The sequence below is a fragment of the Lissotriton helveticus genome, assembly GCF_964261635.1.
Source record: "Lissotriton helveticus chromosome 1_1 unlocalized genomic scaffold, aLisHel1.1 SUPER_1_unloc_37, whole genome shotgun sequence".
Lineage (NCBI taxonomy): Eukaryota > Metazoa > Chordata > Amphibia > Caudata > Salamandridae > Lissotriton > Lissotriton helveticus.
The window spans coordinates 731,547-756,161 of record NW_027611678.1 but is presented as its reverse complement, the minus strand read 5'-3'; the positions used below and the strand labels follow the sequence as shown (position 1 = coordinate 756,161).

General features: G+C 48.1%; 1 long non-coding RNA gene and 1 pseudogene across 2 annotated transcripts in view; one reads left to right on the top strand and one right to left on the bottom strand.

Moving 5' to 3' along the window:
- Positions 1-5,222, bottom strand: part of LOC144805973 (uncharacterized) — a 30,202-nt gene extending 24,980 nt beyond the window's left edge. Inside the window, exon 1 of the long non-coding RNA XR_013605644.1 lies at positions 5,074-5,222. This is a non-coding gene — a long non-coding RNA (uncharacterized LOC144805973). The remainder of the gene's footprint in view (positions 1-5,073) is intronic.
- A 4,460-nt stretch (positions 5,223-9,682) lies between these two features.
- The window catches only part of LOC144805976 (uncharacterized), a 138,189-nt pseudogene continuing 123,256 nt past the window's right edge, over positions 9,683-24,615 (top strand). Inside the window, exons 1-2 of the transcript XR_013605645.1 lie at positions 9,683-11,391; positions 16,923-16,987. The product of XR_013605645.1 is annotated as an uncharacterized LOC144805976 (transcript). The remainder of the gene's footprint in view (positions 11,392-16,922; positions 16,988-24,615) is intronic.

Here is a 24,615-nt window from a genome sequence, read left to right as displayed (position 1 = left end):
GGGGAGCGACCGCTTCTGATCTAGGCAGGACGGTCACAGCGTTAATGCAATCGGGTCGAGCCTTAACTTTACATCGCACTCACTGAACGACGGGCCAAGAGACGTCGCTCTGTTGAGCTAATTAAGAACAAACGTTCATCTCTGGGCCCGCTACAGCTAGCCATGTCTCCGCTTCCCAGTATGTATTGCGAAAGCGAGGGTCCTGATACATCGCTTGGAGATAGCATTCCATTACTCTTCCAAGACATAACCCCTCCTCCTGATCTAAATAATGCCATGCTCATAAACCTCTCTGTCTCTTCAGGTAGCATGACGCGAGAGGCAGAAGCCGTGGTAGATATAACGTTACCATTGGTAGAGACTGCTAAAAAACGTAATAAACCTTCAAAAAACCCACGACCACAAGGTCCTCCCCCGAAAAGAAGGAGAAAGGTGGGTAGTAGATCACAGAGAAACAAGATCAGTCTCATTGATTTTTCCAAATCTATGAGCTCCTCATCTAATGCAATTACATTACCCGCACCAGCTATTGAATCACCCTTCCCATTACTAGATCCATCCGGTATTGATTTAATGGGAAGCATTGAAAAACTGGTCAGATCTCTCACATTGCCTTTAGTAGAGAGACTACAAAAAATAGCCCAACAGCTGGGGAACTTAGAACAGGCAATCGATGAAATCAAAGAAGGAATTAAGGGTGTTCCAGTGCCCCCACTAGTGTCCACAATTACCGTACCACCCCCAAACGTTATTGATCAAATGGTGGCTAAAACTACAAACCAAATTAACCCCAAAACCCCAAAACCAACGCCCTCCAAAACATCACGGCTAAAGGCGAAAAATAGTGATAAAGTGGCTCAGGTGGGTGGAAAACCTAATCCCCCTGGAAATCTTCAAAAACCTACCGGCCATGAAGATTCTGTGAGGCCATCCTTTCCTAAGAGGCACAACGTGGAACTGCCTCCGGAAGCAGCTCCACTTTGGGTGGTCCTTACTGGAGTCCCGGTTTTGGAGGATGGTAAAGATGGTAAGAATGAAAACCAAAACCAGTTAAAAAATAAAGTCATATTTTTGCTCAGGAAGAACCGACCGCTTCCTCCTAACGTGAATGGTGAAATTCTATACGTCAGGCGCCTTCCCTGGCTGGGTCCTAGTATAAAGAATATTACGGGAGACATCATTATAATACATTTTAGAGATATAAGGGCAGTCAGAAATATCTTAGATTGGTTTCCTCCCAATGGCAGTAATGAAATCACAGCCCGTGATTTGACTTACTTTAATCCCAGAAATCTGATAACCCCTGCTATTAATCCCAGGCCGCTGGTCTATCATCAGGATGATTACATTAGACCCTTATTCCAATGTGAGGTTGATCGCTTTAGGCCTCAATTTAATCATCGAGATGATCACCTCAGACCTCTATCCCAACACCAGGATGCCTGCTTTAGGTCCTTACCCTTACATCAGATCGATCACTATAGACCTTCATTCCAATATCAGAATGATCACTTCAAGCCCCCAGGTAATCATTATCCCTCACTATGGAATAATTTTCCTACTCAGGAATGCAGTTTTAATCATCAACTGACTACAAGACCCTTTCTGATCCCCACCCAGAATCGATTTAACATTCTGTCAGGAATAGATGATATAGAATGACTAACAACCACCCCAACTTCTTTGGATAATTTTAATTTACGCCCCCTATACAAGCTGACCGTACCCCAAAAGGTCTCCTTATCTGAGGACTACTGTGGCAGCTTTTCTCCCTCAAGCGATCTTCCAAACAAGGCCCTGGAAAATAGTATCTTGACTGAAGGGCCTTGGAACCTAATACAAGATCCCTCTCTGTTGTCTCAAGGTCAAACTGCGGGAACTCAAATCCATTCCAAACAACCGTATCTTCCTCCCAACGTACTATCATCTAGTAGTTTGACCCTTTCTATCATAATCTGGAACATAGCAGGCCTGCGTCCTAAAGTCGACCAACTCAACTGGCTAGAAATAATTAGAAATCATAATATAGTATGCTGCCAGGAAACATGGTCAGTAACTGCTATCCATCTTCAGGGGTACAGATTGTACGCGAGAGGCAGAAGCCGTGGTAGATATAACGTTACCATTGGTAGAGACTGCTAAAAAACGTAATAAACCTTCAAAAAACCCACGACCACAAGGTCCTCCCCCGAAAAGAAGGAGAAAGGTGGGTAGTAGATCACAGAGAAACAAGATCAGTCTCATTGATTTTGCCAAATCCTTGATCTCCTCATCTAATGCAATTACATTACCCGCACCAGCTATTGAATCACCCTTCCCATTACTAGATCCATCCGGTATTGATTTAATGGGAAGCATTGAAAAACTGGTCAGATCTCTCACATTGCCTTTAGTAGAGAGACTACAAAAAATAGCCCAACAGCTGGGGAACTTAGAACAGGCAATCGATGAAATCAAAGAAGGAATTAAGGGTGTTCCAGTGCCCCCACTAGTTTCCACAATTACCGTACCACCCCCAAACGTTATTGATCAAATGGTGGCTAAAACTACAAACCAAATTAACCCGAAAACCCCAAAACCAACGCCCTCCAAAACATCACGGCTGAAGGCGAAAAATAGTGATAAAGTGGCTCAGGTGGGTGGAAAACCTAATCCCCCTGGAAATCTTCAAAAACCTACCGGCCATGAAGATTCTGTGAGGCCATCCTTTCCTAAGAGGCACAACGTGGAACTGCCTCCGGAAGCAGCTCCACTTTTGGTGGTCCTTACTGGAGTCCCGGTTTTGGAGGATGGTAAAGATGGTAAGAATGAAAACCAAAACCAGTTAAAAAATAAAGTCATATTTTGGCTCAGGAAGAACCGACCGCTTCCTCCTAACGTGAATGGTGAAATTCTATACGTCAGGCGCCTTCCCTGGCTGGGTCCTAGTATAAAGAATATTACGGGAGACATCATTATAATACATTTTAGAGATATAAGGGCAGTCAGAAATATCTTAGATTGGTTTCCTCCCAATGGCAGTAATGAAATCACAGCCCGTGATTTGACTTACTTTAATCCCAGAAATCTGATAACCCCTGCTATTAATCCCAGGCCGCTGGTCTATCATCAGGATGATTACATTAGACCCTTATTCCAATGTGAGGTTGATCGCTTTAGGCCTCAATTTAATCATCGAGATGATCACCTCAGACCTCTATCCCAACACCAGGATGCCTGCTTTAGGTCCTTACCCTTACATCAGATCGATCACTATAGACCTTCATTCCAATATCAGAATGATCACTTCAAGCCCCCAGGTAATCATTATCCCTCACTATGGAATAATTTTCCTACTCAGGAATGCAGTTTTAATCATCAACTGACTACAAGACCCTTTCTGATCCCCACCCAGAATCGATTTAACATTCTGTCAGGAATAGATGATATAGAATGACTAACAACCACCCCAACTTCTTTGGATAATTTTAATTTACGCCCCCTAGACAAGCTGACCGTACCCCAAAAGGTCTCCTTATCTGAGGACTACTGTGGCAGCTTTTCTCCCTCCAGCGATCTTCCAAACAACGCCCTGGAAAATAGTATCTTGACTGAAGGGCCTTGGAACCTAATACAAGATCCCTCTCTGTTGTCTCAAGGTCAAACTGCGGGAACTCAAATCCATTCCAAACAACCGTATCTTCCTCCCAACGTACTATCATCTAGTAGTTTGACCCTTTCTATCATAATCTGGAACATAGCAGGCCTGCGTCCTAAAGTCGACCAACTCAACTGGCTAGAAATAATTAGAAATCATAATATAGTATGCTGCCAGGAAACATGGTCAGTAACTGCTATCCATCTTCAGGGGTACAGATTGTATCACTCAAGTGCACGTCCTTCCCTTTTTGGTAGACCCAAGGGAGGATTATCAGTATATGTATCTAATACCCTCCCATTTAAGGAAATTGTAGAAATAAAAACTGAAGAGAACTATCAGATACTTAAACTCTCAGTGAATCAAGGGCATACATATTTTCTGGTAAATTTCTATAACAATCTGTCACCACCTGATTTTGTGAAAGTCCTAAATAGGATAACCTCTGTTTTAGATGAGCACCGGAATAAATGTTCCTCTTTGCCTTTTAAATTGATATGGGGTGGCGATTTTAATATTACTTTATGTAAAGAACACAATAATCCAAATTGTGGTATTGTAGATGAGGGTGGGAGACCTCTAACACATTTCGCACACTCCAGTGCTGGGATCGTTCTAAATGAAAAGTTCTTTACCCTAGGACTGGGGTACGCGAATGAATTAGTTGAACCTCCAATTGACTTCTCCCCCACCTTTCACGCTAGGGGCTGTAACAGCATACGAAAGCTCTAATTGTATCTTAAAATTGCTTAAAAGCACCAGAAATGTAAGGGCACTAACGAGACATAATCTCACCCCCACCATGCAGATTATGCAAAATTGGTATTGACTACACCAGGTTGACAGGTGATGGCAGTTGGTGGGAGCAATTGCCACTTAAGGAAGTAACAGGATGTTATTTAAGTGCGTGAGGGGGAGCCCTGTGATTAGTCTGCTGTGTGTCTCTCCCTGCACATAGAAACTGGATCTCAGCAGCCAATTAACTCGTTTTCTGTAGTTTCAGTAAGTTGTTTAAGTTAGGGGTGGGTGCTCTGGTTTCTGGATGGTTTGGGCAGAGTGGACAGGTTTTCAGTTTGCCCATGTGTGACATTTATAGGCTTTCAGGGTATTTATGAGTAAAATGTCAGTGGTTTATGTTTGACACTTTGTAAATCATTAAAGAAAGCACAATTGTTTTTTTTCTTGCATTTTCCGTTTTCATAACTTCTTCTTGTAACTAGCCCTGGTCATAACCCATTGCCTCCAGTGCAAAGTAAGGACGCTTTTGGCAGAAGCTTTCACCAATATTCATTTCCTTTACAGACCCAAGATGTGTTCACATTCTTGATGGCTGCAGAAGCAGTTACTCTTTTAAAGCACTAGCAGGGCCACTTATGAAGACAGAAGATAACTCAATTCTGATGATGATGTCATTAGACAAAGAACGAGAAATATACCTGTAACAGATGCCCACGGCTGCTCTCTGGACAGGATCATTCTTAACCTCCTGGCCCCAGGGTGGCAGCTGTCCCCGCCGGGGCTGCTGCAGGGCTCTGGTTTGGGCCTCTCAGATCCAGAGGCCTCTCAGCTCTTTGGCCTCAGAGACGCCGCCATGATGTTGTTTGGAGGGCGGGGAGGTCAGGAGCACGAGAGCAGTAGGAAGTAGTATCTTCGCTGCGCACATGCGCAGAGATGACGCGCGGTCCTGCGCACGCGCAGCTATGAGACGCAGTCACGATGTTGTTTGGGGGGCGGGGGAGGTCAGGAGTACGAAAGCGGTAGGAAGTAGTGTCTTCGCTTCCCACTTGCGTAGTGATGACTCGCGGTCCTGCGCATGCGCTGTTATGAGACGCTTCATTATGTTGTTGGGGAGGTCAGGAGCACGAGAGCGGTAGGAAATGTCTTCGCACCGCACTTGCGCAGTGGTGACTAACGGTCCTGCGCATGCGCTGTTACGAGGAGGGCGGGGAGGTCAGGAGCGCGAGAGCCATGATAAAGAGAGGCCTCGCCTGACTTCCCTCAGAAAACAATGTCACCGCGTGAGCTTTGATACACGGGCTGCGAGGCGCTACAGCGCCAATGTATGTGAGCAGGCATGAGTAGACGCAGGGGCCGCCAGCTCGGACTGGGAACCAATTCAACCACTTTGGGTCGAACGAGCCCTTCCTCGAACCCGAGCATCATTCCTTCCGGCTTCTTTCAGTGTTCAGCAGAAGGACCCTCCCCCCAGTGTCTGTGTAGCTATCTATAGCTTCAGACCCTCACCGACCCCCCAGATCTGCCCCCACCCCCTCAGACTCCAAACCTGCCCCCCCCTCAGACTCCAAACCTGCCCCCCCAGACTCCAAACCTACCCCCCTCAGACTCCTAACCTGCCCCACCCCCTCAGACTCCAAACCTGTGCTGCTTTTTACTGCTCTCTGGGAAATCCTGCATGTTACTTTGCATTTCCCTGCACACGGAGGTATTTACATCTTAATCTTTAATTCTGTGCACACTGTATTACTTGTATTACTTGTAATACTGTATGAGACATCTTTGCACACTGGACTGCTTTTTACAATACTATGTGAAATCTGTGCACATTGTACGTGTTTATTACTTAACTATAAGAAATCTGTGCACATTGCATTGCTTTTCATGGCACTGTGAGGGATATTTACAGCTTAAAGAGGTAATCTGTGCACAGGGCACTGCTTTTTACCACACTGAGAAATCTTTGCACACTGTACTACTTTTACTACACTATGAGGACTATGTTCACAATGGACTGCTTTGTACTGCACTACAGGGGGGCATGCACAGTGAAAATGTGTACACTGCACTGATGTTTGCTGCACTTGAGAAATCTTTGCCACCACTCTTCTTTACCTGCACATTTGAGGCAAATTTACATTCTCATTGTTGCTGAGATTGGACTCACGCACCCATCGACGTGCAGGCCGCGCCTGGTTGTGTCTGGCCAGAAAGAGGCACTTCCGCCTTGTACTCTGACAAGGAGAGTGTCCGCTTCTCCTGCTCTGCCGTGGTCAGCATCCCCCTCCTTTCTTCCTCTTCTTCCCTCTCTCTGGCTCTGTCTCGCTCTTCCTCACTTGCTGAATGAAAGCGTGACTTCAAGAAACAACGCTTACCCTCTCTTTCCTCTCTTTTCCTTCATTTGTTCCCCTGTGAAATGGATCCAAAAGAGGAAGAAACACTTTTGCTGGAAATGTCGTCTAGTTCTCAAATTTTTCTATTCCAAAGTGCAGCCTCGGGATGGAAAGAAAAAAAGGTTCAAAATAAGAAAAATAACAAAGTAAAGCAAAACAGAGGTGTCACAAAGTGGCCAGATTGCTTTTATTCACACCTAAACACATTAGCGCCACTTCACGGAGTTTGCCAGTGAAACAGTACTTTCGTTTTCTCGTCTTTCTGTTGGTGTGTGGAGTGGAAAACGTTTAATGCAATCCTTAACGACTGTTTAGTTTATAAAATGTGTACCACAGCTCTGTGTTCAGAGATGTGGTCTTTTTAAATCATACTATTTACATTTTGTAAGGATGTAAGCATATAAGCAATGGACATTGAAACGGGTCCCTTCCATGTGTTTACTTTTCAGGCAAAAACACGCTTTGATTTCTAAATAGTGAGTGTAAACGTATTTTGGTAACCATGTTGTTCCAGTTTATATTACACATGCTTTACTTAATCTTGCATTCCCTACAATGTGTTCAGTTGGGTGTTGCAATTGCTTTGCGTGAAAAGTTGGTTCTAGAATATGTCAAAAATGTATGCAGATCAATATGTGGCCTGGAAAATTAAAGAACCATAATGCACAACGTAGATAGAGTGTGACCCTATCTGGGATGTGGAAATATTTTGCAAATCTAGTTGTCCAAGGGATAATAAGCTACATAAATCTACTAGCACTGCAAATAAATCAAAATGCCTGGCCTACTTCATAAATCAATTATACGGGCTTCCAAATAAATGTACCCCTTATGTGTAGTGCGGACTATGACGATATTGACTTTACACAGTGAAGCTTTTGCTTGAGGAAAAAAAGTTGTATAAAATTTCAGTGTCCTCTGTACTGGAAAATCAATATCATATATTTACATAGTATACATTTTAGCATAAGGTTTTGCAAAGAAATAAAATACAATAACAAGCATTTCAGACCCAAGCTGGTATTTACAAAACATCTGTGATCCAGCCGTAAGTCAGAAATGGACATACATGTTTGAGTGTATCTCAAGTACAGCTCTGTTTTCTCCGGCAATGTGAAGGTTAGCTTTTCTAATACATCAGGCAAGAGCAGGGGTGTGAGGAATCCTTTCTTAGGAGACAGTTCTGAAGATTTCATTTCAACTTACAGCAAAGTATCATCTCACAATGTGTGCAGGGTTCTCATTTGAATGACTGTGACATTAAAATACATAATGGCCATATAGAAAACTCATTGGTGTACCCCAGCCTGACCTCACTTGTGGGGCAAGCGGCGGGGTAGACAGGTTTATGACTGAGGTATCGCAGTCTTACCAACGGTCCCAAACAGAACTTACAGTGATACTTGGTGATGAGTTTATAGGATCATCAACGAACAAGACCTCATTTTTTTTACAGTGGGTCAAGAAGAGCATTAAAACTTCCCAAAGGAGAGTGCTACGTGAGAGTCTTGGAGGGCTTGATTAGATCCCAGAGCCATTTCCATTGGCTGTGCTAGCGAGGCACAACTGGTACGAGAACAAGTTGTGTAGCAATGCTCAAATATGAAATGGCTAAACTCGTGATTAGCCGGTATCAGGGCTAAGGAAGGGAAACTCTTATCAATCTTGTCTGTTCCAAGCAGGCTTTTGATGTTCCTTGGAATTAACTGTAAGGAATTCTGTCTATGGAAATTTGTTTTTATGCTTATGATACACCGCTGGATGAATCCTGCGTTATCAGTATGAACATGGTATCAAAAAAGAAGGCAGTGCCATCAAAACGGTTGTGGTTGGAGCCGCGAGGCTTCACCGCTAATACTTACCACAGAGCTGTGATAGAATTAGACTTCGGCAGCAGCTTTACCACAATGGGCCATATGGACGAACACATTTTCCCATAGACACAGAATGGGCAAAACCCTTTGATGCATCTAATGATTCCATCTTGAGTGGCCAGTATTTCTCATAATAGTCGTACTTCAGTGAGGGCCGTCTGCTTTGTAAGAGTGTGTCCTGAACCATACATGTCAGACAAAAACCAAAGATTCCTCGCCATCAGATGATCAAATGTTTACCTATTACGGTTTAGATTATGGTTTGGCCCAATTACTGCTCACTTATGGTGCAGAGGAGGAGAGGCCTGTCCAGGGGTGCAGAGGAGGAGAGGCCTGTCCAGAGGAGGGGCAAAGAGGAGAGGCCTGTCCAGAGGAGGGGCAGAGGAGGAGAGGCCTGTCCAGGGGTGCAGAGGAGGTGAGGCCTGTCCAGGGGCGCAGAGGAGGAGAGGACTGTCCAGAGGAGGGGCAGAGGAGGTGAGACCTGTCCAGAGGAGGGGCAGAGAAGGAGAGGCCTGTCCAGGTGTGCAGAGGAGGTGAGGCCTGTCCAGGGTTGCAGAGGAGCTGAGGCCTGTCCAGGATGTGCGGAGGAGGTGAGGCCTGTGCCGGGGTGCAGAGGAGGTGAGGCCTGTCCAGGGGTGCAGAGGAGGTGAGGCCTGTCCTGGGGTGCAGAGGAGGAGAGGCCTGTCCAGGGGTGCAGAGGATGTGAGGTCTGTCCTGGGGGGTGCAGAGGAGATGCCTCTCCAGCGGGAGCAGAGGAGGTGAGGCCTGTCCTGGGGTGCAGAGGAGGTAAAGCATATCCATGGGGTGCAGAGGAGGTTAGGCCTGTCCAGGGGGTCCAGAGTTGTTGAGGCCTGTCCAGGGGTGCAGAGGAGGTGAAGCCTGTTCAGGGGGAGCAGAGGAGGTGAGGTCTGTCCATGGGTAGAAGAGGAGGTGACCCTGTCTAGGGGGTGCAGAGGAGGTGAGGCCTGTCCTGGGGTGCAGAGGAGGAGAGGCCTGTCCAGGGGTGCAGAGGATGTGAGGTCTGTCCTGGGGGGTGCAGAGGAGATGCCTCTCCAGCGGGAGCAGAGGAAGTGAGGCCTGTCCTGGGGTGCAGAGGAGGTAAAGCATATCCATGGGGTCCAGAGTTGTTGAGGCCTGTCCAGGGGGTCCAGAGTTGTTGAGGCCTGTCCAGGGGTGCAGAGGAGGTGAAGCCTGTCCTGGGGAGAAGAGGAGGTGAGCATTTCCAGGGGGAGAAGAGGAGGTGAGCCTGTCCAATGGGGTGCAGAGGAGGTGAGTCCTGTCCAAGGGGTTACAGATGAGGTGAGGCCTGTCCAGGGGATGCAGGGGAGGCCTGTTGTCAAGGGTTGTGTTTACGCACAGTGCCAACACTCCCAGGAGCAGAACATGAGATTTTTCAAATTACACCACTGGTTTTCCCACAGCCACCAACTGAAGAGTTAACTAGTGGCCGTGCGAACCCAGCCGGGAGAAAGGGGCATGGGACAGAGAAGAGACTGCCTGACCTTCTGGCTCTTCCACTCTACTTCTTCCTTTCTGCCGTACTCCATTTTATGCCATCCTTACTCCCTCTCTATCTTCAAGCATGGATGGAAATCGCTGTAACAGAAAAGCACACCATTACTAATTTAATTTTTGGACTGTGTACCCCCCTGGACTTCTTCTGGCACTTTGATTCATACTAACTGGGTCACTCTCATGGACTTCTTTACTCTTGTCCTGCCCGCCATTTTGCTGCTGTTCTCGGCCGCTTTTCTCTGGACCCTCACCCGCCATCTTTTCCATTCCCTCGTCCTTTAACCCTTTGTCCCTCGTTTCCCCTTTGACGATCCTATGATTTGACTTTTCTCCATTCCCTTGCATCCCTCCCACCCTCCCTTGGTGCTGAGACTACGTCCCCCCTCCTTAATGGAACTCTGCTCTCCTGGTTTTTTGGGTCTTGACCTGAGAAAATCTACTATTTGTATATTTATGTATATAGAGATAACTCTAACCACTAGTATATGTAGTACCATTCCTATGTGATTCTTAGAGTATATCCATTCGTATCCCTTCCCTATGTATATAGAGATAACTCTAATCACTAGTATATGCAGTAGACCTTTGCACTCTCTACCATTCCTATGTGACTCTTAGAGTTTATCCATTTGTATCCCTTCCCTATGTATATAGAGATAACTCTAATCACTAGTATGTGCAGTAGACCTTTGTAGTCTCTACCATTCCTATGTGACTCTTAGAGTATATCCATTTGTATCTCTTCCTTGAGTGACTTGCAACTTCTACGTTTGCAGTTTTTTCTGTGTTTATCTCTTCCGTGTGTGACTCTACATCTTGTAAATTTGCAATTTTTTTCTGTGTGTATCTTTTATGTAACTCATGTAATTCCAAGTCCTTATGTTTCGCTACTGGTTCTTATGTAAAGCACTCTGACAACTTCAGGTAATGTTCGCGCTATTTAAATCGCATTAAATAAATAAATATATATATATGTGTCCTTACCCAGAGTGCCTGTGGCATTTGCTCCTCTTCTATTCTTTAATATAAGTCCTTTATTCTTTGGTAACCTTCATTATAAACAACATTTTAGCACCCTTTAACTCTGTGAGTTAATTTATTTTTTTTCACTCATTCGTTTATTCACTCTCTGCCTTACTTTCTTATCTGAATTCTTCTTACTTCTCCCTTAGGAACCTTCTGGAGCCTCCGCTGTCAACCAAGCAACGAAGAAATCAGGAACTGAAGTATTCAATGGGTAAGTATTAATTCTTCTCTTTATATTTCTTTTGCCCTATTTACTTTAAATTGGTATTTCTCTCTACTTCTAAGTTACCAAACTAACTAACCGACGCACCGAAGCACTCTAACCTGCGCCTAAGCCTGACACAAAACTGCACTATTTTTATCAAACTAGACTACAGAAAGAACGTGACTAATCTCTGAAAATCAGTTGGTGAAATGCCTTGGTTCTAAAATCAACCGGCGCACTTCACAGCTTGTCTAGACCTCGCACCTGTGTCCAGGAGCGCAGGACTAGGCCGGCAACTTGCACCGCTGTCTTCCCTGTTGGTAGTACAGGGGAGAATGCCCGGGTCCGTGCTAGAATCACCCGCGACCTTTTGCGAGCGGGTGATTTTTGCAATGCCCGTTCAAAGACAGATATCGCGAGACAAAGAAGAGCTTTGATTCCTTTTCCTGCACCCTGACACCTGTCCAGGAGGTGCAGAAGAGGTGAGGCCTGTACTGTGCTGAGGAGGTGAGACCTGTTCAGGGGGTGCAGAGGAGTTGAGGCCTGTCCTGGGCTGGGGTTGCAGTGGCGGTGCAGCATATCCAGGAGGGGTGCAGACGAGGTGAGGCCTGTCAAGGGGGTGCAGAGGAGGTGAGGCCTGCCCAAGGGGGTGCAGAGGAGGTGAGTCATGTCCATGCGGGTACAGAGGAGGTGAGGCCTGTCCAGGCGCGTACAAAGGAGTTGAGGCCTATCCTGGGCTGGGGGTGCAGTGGAGGTGAGGCCTCTCCAGGGGTGCGGAGGCGTGAGGCATGTCCAAGCGGGTGCAGAGAAGGGGAGGCCTGTCCAGGGTGTGCAGAGGAGTTGAGGCCTGTCCAAGGGGTGCAGAGGAAGTGAGGCCTGTCCATGGGGGTGCAGAGGAGATGAGGTGTGTGAAGGGGGCGCAGAGGAGGGGAGGCCTGTCCAAGGGGTGCAGAGGAGGTGAGGCCTGTCCAGGGTGTGCAGAGGAGTTGAGGCCTGTCCAGGGGGGTGCAGAGGAGGTGAGGTGTGTACAGGCGGCGCAGTTGAGATGAGGCCTGTCCAAGGGATGCAGAGCAGGTGAGGCCTGTCCAGGGGTGAAGATGAAGTGATGCCTGTCCAGGGGGTGCAGAGGAAGCGATGCCTGTCCAGGGGGTGCAGAGGAGGTGAAGCCTGTCCAGAGGGTGTGCAGAGGAAGTGATGCCTGTCCTGAGAGGTGCAGTGGAAGTGGGGCCTTCCAGTGGGTGCAGAGGAGGTGAGGCATGTCCAGGGGGTACAGAGTAGGTAAAGCCTGTCCAGGGGGGTGCAGAAGAGGCGAGGCCCGTCTTGTCCTGGTGAGGGCGATGCAAAGGAGGTGAGGCCTATCCAGGGGTTACATTGGAGGTGAGGCCTGTCCAGGGGATACCGTGGAGGTGAGTCCTGTCCAAGGGATTCAGAGGAGGTGTGGCCTATCCAGGGGTGCAGAGGAGGTGAGGCCTGTCCAGGGGGTACAGAGGAGGTGAGTCCTGTCCAGGGGGTGTAGAGGAGGTGAGGCCTGTCCAGGGGTGCAGAGGAGGTGAGGCCTGTCCAGGGGTGCAAATGAGGTGAGGCCTGTCCTGGGGTTACAGTGGAGGTGAGGCCTGTCCAAGGGGTGAAGAGGAGATGAGGCCTGTCCAGGGGGTGCAGCGGAGGCGGATCCTGTCCAGGGGTGCAGAGGAGCTGAGGTCTGTCCAGGGGAATGCAGAGGAGATGAAGCCTGTCCTGCGCGGGTAGGAGGAGAGGCCTGTCTTGTCCTAGTGGGGTGATTCAAAGGAGGTGAGGCCTGTCCTGTGCTGTTATGAAACCTGCCATGTTGGGGTAGGAGGAGAAGCCTGCCCTGGCTTGTCCTCTGGGTAGGAGGAGTGTGGAATGCCTCAGCCGCTGCCCTCACTGCCCAGAGATACTCCTTTCCAGACGTATAATTTGATTTTAAGAGCTCATAATCCGAGTTTTTGAAAAGTACCCCGAGTTATTATTGAGCCCCAGATGGCTCATGACAAAGGCACACATCTCCATCAAGTATGGAGTTTATTTTTTAAACCACTGTCTTTAGTAATGTAACGGATACTACAACCCCAAGAATGCACTTATGTATTATATGAAAGGACAGGCATGAATATTCGGGGAATCACTCTACGGAAATATTTGGATCCTCCTGGGGCATCGTGGCAGATAAGAGTAGAACAGTTAATGTGCAAGGACTTTAAGACAGAGGGAGAAGGGAGACAGGGGGAGGGAGACAGAGGAAGGAGGGAGACAGGGAGAGGGAGACAGGGAGAGGGAGACAGAGGGAGTGAGACAGAGGGAAGGAGACAGAGGGAAGGAGACAGAGGGAAGGAGACAGAGGGAAGGAGACAGAGGGAAGGAGACAGAGGGAAGGAAACTGAGGGAAGGGGACAGGGAAGGAGACAGAGGATGATAGACAGAGTGAGGTTGAGAGAGGGTGACAGGCAGAGGGAGACAGAGAGAGGGAGTTAGACAGAGGGAGGGAGGGAGACAGACAGAGACAGAGGGAGGGAGACAGAGGGAGGGAGACAGAGGGAGAGAGGGAGGCAGAGAGAGGGAGAGAGAGAGAGGGAGACAGAGGGAGACAAAGGGAGGGAGGGAGAGAGGGAGATAGACAGTCAGAGTATGTATGTATGTATGTATAGGCATTTATATAGCGCACTACTTACCCGTAGGGTCCCAAGGCGCTTCGACCGCTGCGAAACCCTTCCTGGCTTCCCTGAGAGATGGTCCCTTAATGGGTATCTCCAGGGTGAGACCAGGCATCCCCGGCGGTCTGGTGGGGCCGTTAGTGAAGATGAGGCAAGCTAATGCCCAGAGTTGCCGAGTGTGAACGCTGATCAGAGTGGGCACCGAGGCGAGAGAATTATCGAGTCCGCTGACCCTGGTCCAGAAACCTGCCGCGCCGGGAATCGAACCCTGGTCCCGGGCCGTCCTCTGCTCTCGGGTCTGCCGCCTCTAACCAGTGAGCCACACTACTTCACTAAGGTAAGGGGGAGAGAGCGAGAGAAAGAGAGGTGTGCGTGTGTGTGTGTGCTGGGTCTGGTGACTCAGTGGACGAAAGCGTCCGCTGCCGGGACCTGTGTTCAACCTCATGGTCTCAGTTTTTTTTCTTTAGCCACGTCCCCCTCCCCCACTGCCCCCGCCCCCACAGGAGCGGCCCTTGGCTACAAACCACACTATAAATTTGCCCCCCGAGAGACAGTTTGTGAGTACCCATGATCTAGAAGAACTAAAATCAAGGGAAGAGGATAACGATTCTTTATTGTAATCTTGTTCAAGGTACGATAATCTATACACATTCTCAGATCTCTGTCACGTTTGGGAAAGAAAAATAATGGTGAAGAAACGGGGGACTATGATGGTCGTATGAACCTGTTTTCTCTGTATTTCTAAATTTAATCTTTAAGATGACGGTTTTCAGCTTCAGTAAGATTAGATCCAGGATCCAAATCGATTTTGCAGTCATACGACCGATGTGGGGGCAACTTCTTTGATTCCGATTCACTGAAAACTTCAGCAAACTCTTGATGTTCTACCGTAAGACTCACAGTTTGAACCGCACACACCATCATCTTTTGCTTGCTTAATAAAGCTGCTGGATTTCCATCTTGCTCTTTCCGCTTTTCTCCGAAGCATTTTTCCAAACAATAACTTGAGTTGAACTTCACAGTTCGATCACTCCAGTTAATTGTTGGGTTGTGTTCAGTTAACCAAGGCAAACCCAGGATGATTCCAAACTGAGGAGCATCAATCAAGTTAAATTGAATCACCTCCTTTTGAACTTCGACAGAAACAAGTTCCACAACTTCCGTGTGACTGGTTATTGGGCTGGAAGATTAATTTTTACCGCCAACAGCCCTAACTGCCTCACTTCTCTTTTTAGGTAATGCCGTCAGACCAATTTTCGAGGCATATTGAGGTCACAAAAATTCCCCGTAGCACCGGAGTCCAGCATCATGGCCACTCCTGAAAGAACTCTGTCTCGAAATCTTAGGGTCATCGTCAGAATGAGGTGTGGAGTGGAAGATTGTAGAGTATTGGCCACTTGATAAGAAATTCGAATTATATCCTTGTTAGCAACCACCAGCCCAACTCCTTCTACTGGTGGTGCAGAGAGTTTTCCTTCTTGAAGGTTTTTGGCTTCTTGGGACATTCCTTTACAAAATGTCCACTAATACCACAATAAAGCCATAGATTATTCTGTCGACGCTTTTCTTTCTCTTCTTTGGAAAGGGGGCCTCTAATAGTTCCAATTTGCATAGGTTCGACTCCATGTTCTCTATCACAAGATTTAACAACCTCTGCTCTGACCCGGTCAAATCGTGGTACACTGGGCCGAAATTCACGTCATCTTTCACCCCTTCTTTCCATTAGTCGATAGTCTATCTCTAAAACGAGATCAATCAAAGCTGAAACTTCTGTAGGGCAATTTTGGATCAGTGATAAAGTATCCTTTAAGTCATCTTTCAAACCCCGATAGAACAAGGCTGCCCTTTTGGCCTCCGGCCATTCAGTTTCTACAACAAGTTTGTTAAATTGGGCCAGGTGAAGACAAGCTCTCGATTCCCTTGCCTCAACTCCAGTAATTCATTATCCGTAGCCTGTGCCACCTTCCGACGATCAAAAAGTCGCAAAAACTCTTTCTTGAACTCCTCAAAGTAATATAAACTTGGTGAGTCTTGGGTGACCAGGGGCATTGACCACAGGCTGCGTCCCCATTGAGATACGACTAGATGAATGCTATACGAGATTGTGTACTGGGAAGACAGTGGGCCGACACATGAAGTACAACGAGCACTGAGTTAAGAAAATGTGAGCCTTCATTTCAAATTTGATTACCTTATTTTCCTCTCTGACTGCTATTAACTCTTCTTGAATCTCCTTAAGAATATTTCCTAAATGTTTTAAATCAAACTCTTCAGCCATTCTGCTCGGGAGAGTATTGACGTGGGCACTTCGCTCTGTCAAGGGTCGTGGTTACTCACAGTGCCGACACTCCCAGGAGCAGAACGATGAGATTTTCCAAATTCCACCCCTAGTTTTCCCACAGCCACCAACTGAAGAGTTAACTAGTTTCTGTGTGAACCCAGCCGGGGGAAAGGGGAATGGGACAGAGAAGAGACTGCCTGACCTTCTGGCTCTTCCACTCTTCTTCTTCCTTTCTGCCGTACTCCATTTTATGCCTTTCTTACTCCCTCTCTATCTTCAAGCATGAGTGGAAATCGCTGTAACAGAAAAGCACACCATTGCTAATTTCCTTCAGTTCCTTCTCCACTTTCTTGCTCTCTGTTTCTCTATAATATATATATATATATATTTCCTTACCCAGAGTGCCTATGGCATTTGTTCCTCTTCTATTCTTTAATATAAGTATTTTATTCTTTGGTAACCTGCATTATAAACAACATTTTAGCACTCTTTAACTCTGTGAGTTAATTTATTCTTTTTCACTCATTCGTTCATTCACTCTCTCCCCTACTTTCTTATCTTCTGAATTTTTCTTACTTCTCACTTAGGAACCTTCTGGAGCCTCCGCCGTCAATCAAGCAACGAAGAAATCAGGAACTGAAGTATTCAATGGGTAAGTATTAATTCTTCTCTTTATATTTCTTTTTTCTTATTTACTTTAAATTTGTATTTCTCTCTAGTTCTAAATTACCTAACTAACTAACAGACGCACTGAAGCGCTCTAACCTGCGCCTAAGCCTGGCACAAAACTGCACTATTTCTATCTAACTAGACTACAGAAAGAACATGACTAATCTCTGAAAATCAGTTGGTGAAGTGCCTCGGTTCTAAAATCAACCGGCACACTTCCCAGCTAGTCTGGACCTCGTGCCTGTGTACACGAGCTCAGGACTAGACCACCAACTTGCACCATGGTCCTCCCTGTTGGTAGTACCGGGGAGAATGCCCGTTTCCACGCTATAATCACCCGCGACCTTTTGCGAGCGGGTAATCTTTGCAATGCCGGTTCAATGGCAGATACTGCGGAACAAAGAAGAGCTTTGATTCCTTTTTCCTGCACCCTGACACCTGTCCAGGGGGTACAGAAGAGGTGAGACCTGTACTGTGCTGAGAGGGGTGAGACCTGTTCAGGGGGTGCAGAGGAGTTGAGGCCTGTCCTGGGCTGGGGGTGCAGCCTATCCAGGAGGGGTGCAGAGGAGGTGAGGCCTGTCAAGGGGGTGCAGAGGAGGTGAGGCCTGCCCAAGGGGGTGCAGAGGAGGTGAATCCTGTCCAAAGGGGTGCAGAGGAGGTGAGGCCTGTCCAGGGGAGTACAAAGGAGTTGAGGCCTGTCCTGGGCTTGGGGTGCAGTGGAGGTGAGGCCTGTCCAAGGGGGTGCAGAGGAGGTGAGGCCTGTCCAGGGTGTGCAGAGTAGTTGAGGCCTGTCCAGGGTGTGCAGAGGAAGTGAGGCCTGTCCATGGGGTGCAGAGGAGGTGAGATGTGTGCAGGGGGTGCAGAGGAGGTGAGGCCTGTCCAAGGGGTGCAGAGGAGGCGATGTCTGTCCAGGGTGTGCAGAGGAGGTGAGGTGTGTACAGGGGGCGCAGTTGAGATGAGGCCTGTCGAAGGGATGCAGAGCAGGTGAGGCCTGTCCAGGGGAGTTCAGAGGAGGTGAGGCTTGTCCAGGGGGTGAAGATGAAGTGATGCCTGTCCAGGGGGTGCAGGGAAAGTGATGCCTGTCAACGGGGTGCAGAGGAGATGAAGCCTGTCCAGGGGTGCAAATGAGGCGAGGCCTGTCCAGGGGTTACAGTGGAGGTGAGGCCTGTCCAAGGGGGTGCAGAGGAGGTGAGGCCTGTCCAGGGGATGCAGAGGAGACGAATCCTGTCCAGGGGTGCAGAGGAGCTGAGGCCTGTCCAGGGGAATGCAGAGGAGGTGAAGCCTGTCCTGCGCGGCTAGGAGGAGAGGCCTGTCTTGTCCTAGTGGGGTGATGCAAAGGAGGTGAGCTCTGTCCTGTGTTGTTATGAAACGTGCTATGTTGGGGTAGGAGGAGAGACTTGTCCTCTGGGTAGGAGGAGTGTGGAATGCCTCAGCCGCTGCTCTCACCGCCCAGAGATACTCCTTTTCAGACATATAATTTTATTTTAAGCGCTCATAATCCGAGTTTTTGAAAAGTATCCGGAGTTATTATTGAGCCCCAGATGGCTCATGACAAAGGCACACATCTCCTCCAAGCATGGAGTTTCTTTTTTAAACCACTGTCTTTAGTGAAGTAATGGATACTACAACCCCCAGAATGCACTTATGTATTATATGAAAGTACATTGCTTAAAAAGATAGCGTAATTCTATTGTATAGACCACAATAGGCTACTATACGTTTTCCTTGCCCAGCCGGGCAGGGAGTTTTATTATAGGTTAATTCAAATCTTTTTGGTTTTTAAATACATTTTTACAACAAACAATTTTTGCTGTGAAGCACAGTCCTGCGCCATTCATAAAAGGTTGAAAATAGAAGGAAAGAAATAAAGGAAATAAGAGAGAAATACTTCAGGCAACAGAGAAGTGAGCGGTCTGGGCACTGTAAGGATCAAAAGATATAACAATGTTTCCCAGAGCAGAAAATACATACAATAATACCAATGGTCAACAGTACGTCTGCTAAGAAAGGTCGACGTTTCGATACGGCGCTCTAATTAAATGGGATCATCATCAGGACTTTAACAAAATAATTGCCTGGATAGAACACTAAATGCGCCTTGGTGCCCTTGGTGGGGCCTGACAGCCCTTGCAGGGTATGCGCAACTTCATGCCCAGTGGTTACTTCAGTCTGTCATTTGCATGTTTTCATGGACTCAACAATGCATTGCACTGTATTTGTTTTTCTCTGAGACCAATAAAACAAATTTAAACCTAAAATGCACTACAGAGGGCATCTTAGAGATGCCCCCTGAAACCTAACCTACAATCCACGTCTTGTCTGACAGGCTGCCTAGGCTGCCACACAGCAGACATTTTGCTGGACCCCTGGGCGGAGAGCCCCCGCTCTCCTGGGCCTGCAACAATGCACATCCTGGGACGAGGTACCAAGCCTCCTCCCCCAGGATGGGCAGGGGAAGCTTCAAAGGCATTCCGCCTTTGTGTGCTTCTTCAGACCACTTGATGTACTGAGCAACTGGCCCCCACCAGTTCTAACCCACACTCTGGCGGGAAGACTGGTGGAAAACCCTACGTCAGGAACGGGGGTGCGCCAGCCTGTGCCAACTCCACCCCTCAGGTGGGAGAGGAGAGGTGATGCACGACCCCGGGCTCCGGCCATCTTGAAGATGGGGAGACCTGCCCAATCACAGCTAGGCTCCTGCCCCCCTCCCACTGGAGAGGAGCAGGCTAGGGGGTATACCCACCCCAGGACAGCGACCCATTAGTCCCTGCCCTTGCCCTACCTGTAATGCCCTTAAATTTAGTATTTAGGGGCACCCTGAACCTTTCTTCTCCAGATCCAGATTATGAAACAAGAAAGAAGAACAAGAAACAAGAAGACCTGCCATGCAGCCGTTAAAAAGAGGAAGACACCAACTGATTTGACCCAGCCTTACCGGCCTGTCGACCCTCGAACCTGCTCCTGCTAAACCTCGGCGTCTCCAGTGGTCAGGAACCTCAAAAACCCCAGAGGACCTGACTGCCTTGTGACTCTGACTACCTGGGTCTCCCACGAGCCGTGGTACTGCTCAAAGCAAGTAACAAGCCCTGGCATCAGCCCGGAACCGCGAACCCTGCATACTCTGCACCCGCCAAGCCTGGCCTGTGCTGGAGTTGAGGTACTGGGTTTTTAAGAACCGGTACCGAACCTACAGAACCGGTAACCCAGCGGTGCCAGGGGATCAACACGCAGAGACCTCGGGTTCTCCTGAGTCAGACCTACAGAAACTTCAGAGTCTTCCAGGTGAAGTCAAAGATTAGTTTATTGGCTGCAACCAAGGTGACAGGGTCCTAGAAGTACAATACCAGTATATTCAGGAGACTGCACACTTTCACGAAGTTAGGCTTCTCTTCTTATACACAATATTCAGCCTTGGGCAAAACATTCCTTGGATTCGTGGTATTTCATTTATGGTTACTGATTACAAAAGAAAAGCAGAGTCATGATGACATGTACATATTTCACGTCGTGCGGCCCATAACAAATCATCCGGCAAGGCCCAACATTTCATCAGATATCGCTGGACCCCTAATAAAAATGGTCACCTCCCCGTCATAAAGCAAGTGAGGAAAAGGAGTGGAGAAAGATGTGAGCGAGATATGGCAGGTGTGCGCGCTGAAATGGTTTTATGGCTGGTTGGGCCTAGATGCTATCTTGCTCGGCCACTGGGAGGGAACTGACCTAACGAGTTCGGCCTGGGGCAATGGTTCTAACTTATACTGGGGTCAGAGAGAAGTTGATTAAGGAGTATGTGTCCTTGTGGAATCAAATTCAACTGGATTAAGGCCTATGTAAAGGGCAACATGCAGCTAAGGGTTTAGAAGGTAAATGACGATTTCGAGGTGAAATCGTCACTCGAATACGCCGAAAATACATGTACTTGATGTACTCGTCATTCTCGGTCTTTTGATACCAAATTCGTCCTGTTTCGACGAAGTTTTTATTCTCGAGTCCAGTACTATTATATGAATCCAGATTTTTCAGAACCACAGACCCTCCTTTTGCCCTTATATAGGCAATTAATCTATCCTCATGTTAATCTGAGTCCAGATCTATATTCCTAAAGTCATTGAGATGTTGCTGCAACATCATTCTAGTGCTGAGCTCATGTCTTGACACAGGCTTCCTTACACATGATGTAACACAGAGGCCACATATTGCAGGAGCACACTGTATGCATAGACAAAACAGGAAAAGAATGGCTAAGACCATCCCAATGACCATCAGAATTTTCCATCCCCAGGCAGATATCAGTCCCCAGAACCATCCCATTAATGACCAGTCTCCTTTATCCACATGGATAGATTCGGAGATTTTATGTAGTTTGGAGATGGCCCCGTATACTGTTGGAGCATTATCTGGAATAAAAATGCAACAACTGGACTGGATCAATTTGCATACTCCACCTCGGTCCGCAAGTATTACATCCAAAGCGACCCGGTTCTGAAGGGTCATCAGTCGATCCGACTGGAGCTCAGCAGTCAGGTTACTAAGGGCACCAGCAGTTTCAATCACGGTGGATTCAACTACCCTTGTCAATTGCCTTATGTTTCTGCTGTTAGCCATGGCTCCCCAGAACGGCAGAACACCCATTGCAAAGTCACCAAATTCTTGACCTGCAGTGTCTTCTTTACTCAAAACACCTCTAACTACCCTTGTCCGATGGTAATCTGCCGCTGCTGTGTAGGTGGGAGGTAACAGGAATGAAACAAAACATGAGCCCGAGAAGTCAGGGGGCAACCATGTATAGGCTCTATCATGGCAGATGAAATAAGTACCCTTAGCGGCTAAAAAGGCAGGGGAAGTCTGGGATCCAAAAACGTACGTTTCTGTGCAGACACTCTTCCCTAGCTGAGCTCTGAGATTCCTACCAATACCTTGCAGACACAGGTGACCTTGATGGGGTACGATCCAGATAGGGGACGATCTCTTTGTGAGAAGTTGGCCTGGTAGGGGATGTTTCCAATTCTGGAACCACCTACTACCTGACCAAACAATCCCTTATGGTGTCTGGTTGTAAGTCAACCTTATTAGACAAGCTATCCTAGGGGTAGCATGGACTAAGCAGCCTAAAGGCTTAACTTAAGAGGTCGTGTTAAGCGAGCTGTTTTACCACATACAATCCTGTAATACCAAATGAAAGGACACCACACAAGTATATATTATAAAAATATATGTGTTTATTACTAAAAACAATCCCCATTATTCTTTATGAATAAAGGGGCACAAGCGTTAAATCAAAAAGCACTGTTTAAACATACAAGTTGCACAATTATGGATGAGGGCGGGTGGCCACTCAAACCATATACTAAACAAGTGGTATAAGAGAGGCCACTCGAACAGTGGTTAGGCCTAGGGCCTAGGGAATCGCTGGGAGCAGTCAGGACAAGCAATGCTGAAGTCGGAAATGGCCCTCGGGATTCGGGAGATGTGCGGAAATCGCACGCATGCACCAATGTTAACCAATGGTGCGTAAAAGTCAAAGAGTTAAAGTTTAAGGACACTTCCGCTGAACCTAGAGGAACAAAACTTAACACACAGACCCTAGAGGTGTGCACCAGTGTGGGGACACCGGCGGAGCAAAGTTACCTCACCCACAGGAAGTGGGTGCACAGGGTCGAAGTGGCGTCGGGTTTTGACACGCAGGCTCTTGGTGCTTGGAGCTGAAAGGGCTGCAGGCGGGTTAAAGATGAAGTGTCCGGTGGAGTCCAAGGGTGGACTCAAGTTGTAGAGTACCTGAAAGCAGAGGGGACAGAGTCTGGGTCACTCAGCAGTGACCAGGGTGGAACCAGGACGGAACCAGGCAATGTCGGGCGCAATCAGGTGGTCGTCGAGGAGCTTCTCTCCGCTGTCACGTGGGCTCTGGGGCATCTGCGACGTCCAGGAGCAGGTCACGATCTGTCCCACGCAGGCTCTCACCGTCGGTGCAGTCGGCTTCAAGTTTGGAGCAAACAAGCCTTGGTAAGAGCAATCCACGCAGGATCGGAAGATTGCTTCTCACTCGGACCAGGAAGGTCAGAGTCGGGGCTCCTTTTCAGGGGAGCTGGTGTGGATCTGGAGCAACCAGATTCACGAGTCTTCTTAGGTAGTTCGTCGGCACAGGGACCACAAGCCAGCTGGCAAGTGACCGGGCCAACGCGTTGAGCCAAATCGTGCCAAAGGGCCCCACGCAGCACTCGTCGAGTGTGGAGGGCTGAACTTCGGCTCAGGAGTAGCTCAGGGTGGGGGCTTCTCAAACCCCGGTGCACAGCTTCGAGGGTCACTCGTGGGCTGCACGGTCAGCGTCTCGTGGTCAATTCAAGATGGCGTGCCCCACGCTTCCGGTCGCCTCCACGGGTCTCAGCTTTGCAGGGACTGTGGATCGGGCTGTTAGAAGCTGGGCAAGCTTGATCTCGTCGATCTCAGTCGCTCGAGTTCCGGCGGGAACTGCAACTAAGTAGACGTCGAGGGCTGGATGGTGCCTGCTGCTGCAGGGTGGCCACTCCTTGACCACAAGGGAGATTCTTCGGGCTTCCACGTTGAAATGGAGGGCGAAGGGTCCAGAATATCGTTTCAAATGTTTCTTCCAGGAAATCTGATGTGCATTGGCACTGCTCCCACTCTTATTCGAATCTGGTGGGCGTGATTACCTGCTAGGTCCCCTCCTATGGGTGGGACCCAGGAAGTGGGTGGATACACCCCCTTCCTTTGATCCAGGCCGCCCTGGCACGAGGGCTGGAGTGCCCCAGAACCGGTTTGGCCGGATTATGCAAGGGGCAGCCTTGTGCGCCCCAAGCAGTGTCTGGTTTCTTTCAAACCTCCCTGCTACAATACACTATCTCCTGTCTGGAGGGCGGTGACACCCTCCTGTGACAGGAAACCCTTTGTCCAGGACCCATTTGGTCGAGTTTCGGTCGACTGCAGGGGTCCAGACATTTGTCTGTGGCAGAGGCATCCATTTTGTGGATCTTAAGGCCTTTGGAGAAATCAACCGCATTAAAGTGAAGTAACATGTCTTACCCCTCTAGAGGGGTGGAATGCCATCCCCGTCGCCAGAACTGGCGAGGGGATGGTATTCCAAAGCGTATGACACCTTACACGACATGTTTCAATAAAGCCAAACCAAAGTTGCTAAATAACCGCGAGGATTATAAGGCACTTAATAGTATATGGTATGGCATTATCCTGAAACAGCTTAGGGATTTGTTCCCGACGGCTGCAGACAGGCTCAGCTCATGCTAGAGCTCCATCTCACATAAAACCATGCACCCAGCCTCCAGGATTGGTGAGGCCTGACTATAGGAGTGGCTCACAGGTTTACATGTGTCCAGATATAGGTTTAGACATAGGTATACTATATCCAAGCAAGGGGTGTGTACACCACCTTACCCCAGCTGAGTGATCAGCCAGTTGTGTCAATTTAAGAACCAGCCAGGGGTGGCAAAAGATATGCTGCAGCCCCTGGTAGGCCTTAGTGGCCCCTATGCCCTGTGCACCTATAGTGCATTCTACAGGGGCTGACAAGGAGTCCATTTCCAATTGGTATGTGCCTATAGCACATGTGTCATTAATTTAGTGAGAGAACAGCAGGCT